General features: G+C 40.6%; 1 pseudogene; it reads right to left on the reverse strand.

Moving 5' to 3' along the window:
- Positions 1-3,084: 3,084 nt before the first annotated feature.
- Positions 3,085-3,772, reverse strand: LOC110192653 (ubiquitin-conjugating enzyme E2 C pseudogene; annotated as a pseudogene).
- Between the last annotated feature and the right edge of the window lie 502 nt (positions 3,773-4,274).

Genomic DNA, 4,274 nt, shown 5'->3' on the forward strand with positions numbered 1-4,274 from the left:
TGGTTCAGGGAAAAGCAGGAAAAAAAGGTCTGGTTTTTGTGGACTGCTTTTGAGATTAAAGATGTAGGATCTACATTGGTTATTACCTTCTGTATGCTCCAGGGATTTGAGATACCTGGTAAAGGCCTTGCTAAGTGGCACATTATAATACAATTTCATTCTATTATTAAGCTACCAGTTACCAGGAGACTGTCCATATATTCCCTCTAATAGGGTTTGTTTGCTTTTGTAAGTAGGAAGATGGCTTAATGGGGTTCTATTGGCCAAAGCTAAAATTTCCTTCCCTTGGCAGGATGCGAGTAATGATCTGAGGTTGTCTCTGTGTCCAGCTGCTTACACTGGATATTAAAAAATCCTCAAAGCCTAGGAAGAAATCTGCATCTGCCTTTATAAAAGCCATAGTTAGATAACAAACAAATTAGTATTATCTTTCTTTTCCCTTAATTTTCCTGACTCTTTCCCCTTAATTCTGTTTAATCAGAATTGCATTGACCAGTTAGGCACTGTTATTTCATTATAATTGACAAATGGTAAATTTACATGTAATATGTCTGGCATAAAACATCATCCCAGAAAACCTTTGGATCCAGCTTAAACTTTTCTCTCTCTCTGGGTCTCTACTTAGCATGACTCAGTGGGAAGCAAGAGTTTGTAAAGGATGTTCAAATGTTCTGTGTATATTCATGAAGTATATTCATTAAGAGTTAAGGCGGGAGGCAGGAATGAACACCAATCAATTGATAAACATTTATTGAGCTCCTGCTATGTTCCAGGTATGGTGTCAAGCACTGGGGGTACAAAAAACAAACAAACAAACAAAAAAACTAAACTAAAGACAATCTTTGGCCTCAAGAAGCTTACAATGTAATGGGGAAACAACATGCCAAAAAAAAAATTTTATATATATATATATATATATATATACACAAAGCAAGCTATATGCAGGATTAATAAAAATAATTAATACAGGGAAGTCACTAGAGTTAAAAGAGGTTAGGGAAGGCTTCTTGTGGAAGGTATAATTTTAGCTGGGACTAAAAGGAAACCAGGGCAGTCAGTAGTTAGAGCAGAAAAGGGAGACCATTCCAGGCATGGAGAAAAGCATCAGTGTCTTCTTAAGATATATGGAAAATGATTGGCACAACCTAGAGAAAGTGAGTGGTTTTAAATATATCTACATATGGAACGTGTTTGCTTATCCAAGCGATATGTATGTGAAAATGATTCATATTTAGGAGTTCTTTGCCATGGGTTATAAATCTTAAATACAGAGATTTGTCTTAAAAAAACTAGCCAGGCATTATCAACTACTGAGTATCCTGGAAAAAACAGAAATTTGTTATAATCCCCACAGTGGTAGTTGGGGATTTTGATAATAATGGCTATTCTACTTAATTGTGGACAATTTAGTTATAAGATGGTGAAGCTAGAATACACCTCAGGGCTGTTCTGAGATTGGAGAAGTCATCTAGTTCAGTGGTGTCAAATTCAAATACAAAGATAGCTACTAAACCATGTATAAAGATCCTTACAGGTGCATATTGACTTAGAAAACCAGCTATTAAAGTTATCTATGTTTTATTACATTTATTTGGGGCAGCTAGGTGGATAGTGGATATCGGTGGGTAGTGCTAGGCCTGGAGTCAGGAAGTCTCATTTTCCTGAGATCAGATCTGACCTCAGACACTAGCTGTATGACCCTGGGCAAGTCACTTAACCCTATTTCCCTCAGTTTCCTCATCTGTAAAATGAACTAGAGAAGGAAATGGCAAATCACTCCACTATCTTCATCAAGAAAACCCGAAATACAAAGAGTTGGACATGACTGAACAACAGTAACTTTTTCTTGTATTTTATTTATTTTGTTAAATATTTCCCAATTGCATTTTAATCTGATTAAGGATGCACTTGGGAATATTGAGGTTTGCATGTGGCCCTTGGGCCCTGTGTCTGACATTTCTTATTCAGTTCAACCTCCCTATTTTACGGCTGAGTAAATCGAGGCCTAGGAATAATAAATTACTCGCCCAAAGCAGTTTGGTTAATTAGTGGCTGAGGTCTCCCGACATTCAGTCTTCTTCCTTCCAGATGCCCTGGCTTCATTGCACTAAAATGCTTCTCTTGCTCAGGAACTCACACTCCAACCTATCCATCACAGAGGGCTTAGTTGAGATTTGGCTTTTTGAGAGTTTTTGACTACGAGTAATGGAATACAGTTGGCATCTCACCAAATCTGGAGGGGTGTCTCGTTTCTTATATGGCTCAACGTTGCTTAGTGCTTTAGATCCACTCCTCCTCCGTGTTCTCAAACCCCCCTGTGACAGAACCACGGACTGATTGACTGGTAACAAAAACAAAAGTTAAATCCTTTCTCTTTCAATATTTGCCTCTGTGTGTGTGCCCAGATATCTCTGGTCAAGGTGGAAGGGGTCAAATCTAGAATGGAAATAAAGGATGGTATAGGAGAAAGAATTCTGGGTTTGGAGTCAGAGGACCTGGGTTCATATCTTGGGCCTGCTATTTCTTGGGTGACCTTGGGAAAAATACTTCAACTCTCTGAACTTTAGATTTATGATCTGTAAAAGAAGGGGGTTGGACTACCTTATTTATTTATTAGGTAATTGGAGTTAAGTGACTTGTCCAGGGTCACACAGCTACTAAGTGTCAAGTGTTTGGTCTGAGGCCACATTTGAACTCAGGTCCTCCTGACTTCAGGGCCGGTGCTCTATCCACGGCATCACCTAGCTGCCCCCATTCTTACTTTAAAGCTACGATCTTATGGACTCTTGATGCTCCCTTCCCTTGGCTATGGAAATAGCCCTTTTTCCGATTAAGGCATTGGAACCCAGAACTAATCTATAAAATTCAGTCCTCCATAGTCCATGACTAACTTTTAAAATTTTTTTTTTTCTCAAAAAAGGAGCTTTGGGGTTCACATTTTAAAAAAGGGAATTTCTTTCTTTCTTTTTTTTTTAAACAACAACAAAACTTCATTTATTTATACATTAATGTTGAGGGCTGGACAAGAGTTTAAGAAAAAAAAAGAAAGGAAAACAGTCTATCAAACAGTCCTGTACAAAAAAAGGAGAAGACAGGTTATGAGGAAGGGAAAAAGATAGATGCATACATATACACATACACACAAGATGAAGGAAGGTGGGCTGGGCAGCCAGGGTCAGGGCTCTTGGCTAGTCACCTGCTTCATGTAGGTTTCCAGCAGGTACTTTTTAAAGGCTGTGGGGTTTGTCCAAAGTTCAGCAGCATGTGTGTTCAATGGACTGTCAATGTTGGGTTCTCCCAGCAGGTTCTGGATAGATAGCAGGATGGTCCTGACATCATACAGAGCTGACCATTTGTCCTTGAGGATGTCCAAACAGATATTGCCTTGGGTGTCCATATTAGGATGGTAACAAGGTGTGACAAATTTCACAGTGGGAGCATTATATGGGTAGCCACTGGGGAATTCCAAGGAGAGCTTGTACCTTAGGTCTTCATATACTGTCCCAGCTGCCCCATGGGTGGTCCCAACCCACTTGAAGAGATTGTCTGACTCTGGGAAGGCAGAGATTCCTGTGTCTCCAGACATCATTAGGGTCATCAATTCCTGCTGTAACCTCTTGCCCACAGACCCGCGGGCAGCGCCCGCCCCAGGCTCGCCTCCCTTACGGGCAGCGGGGGCAGCACTGGCGGCGGCCGGGGCGCGGTTCTGCGAGGCCATGGGGGACCGTAGATAAAGGAAGAGAAACTCCCGGGCGGCAACTGCGGGGCTCCAAGCCCGCCCGCCCGCGTTTGAATTGTGAGGGAATTTCATTTTTGACAGCTATTCTATTGTAGGAGCTGCATTGTTACATTGTAAATTATTGCTATTAGCTCTTGTCACCTCTAATTTTTACAGCTACTCCTTTGTCCTTCACTCTTGAGATTAGACTTCCAGTGTGACAATTCTAAGTGACAATCTAAAGCCTTGGTTTTGAGTGCAAAGCAAAATAGGTAGTGTCTTGCTTTGTACCAATCACTCTGGACTTTTTGAAATGGCGACATCCAGTACTGGTTCTCTCTGACTATGGTATTCTATATAGATGTTTTGAAGATGAACATAAATGAAAAGGACCAAGGAGATGGAGCAGACTCCAGAGGACATCTAATCCAAATCTATACCTGAATTTCTAGCATTTCTAAGAGCCTTGTTTGAAGACCTCCCATAAGAGGGAACCCATTACCTCATTTCATTGTTGAACAGCTCCAAGCATTCGGAAATCTTGACTTTAGTTCCT

Source organism: Phascolarctos cinereus, unplaced genomic scaffold (genome assembly GCF_003287225.1).
Source record: "Phascolarctos cinereus isolate Bilbo 61053 unplaced genomic scaffold, phaCin_HiC Scaffold_9;HRSCAF=440, whole genome shotgun sequence".
In the NCBI taxonomy this organism is placed as follows: domain Eukaryota; kingdom Metazoa; phylum Chordata; class Mammalia; order Diprotodontia; family Phascolarctidae; genus Phascolarctos; species Phascolarctos cinereus.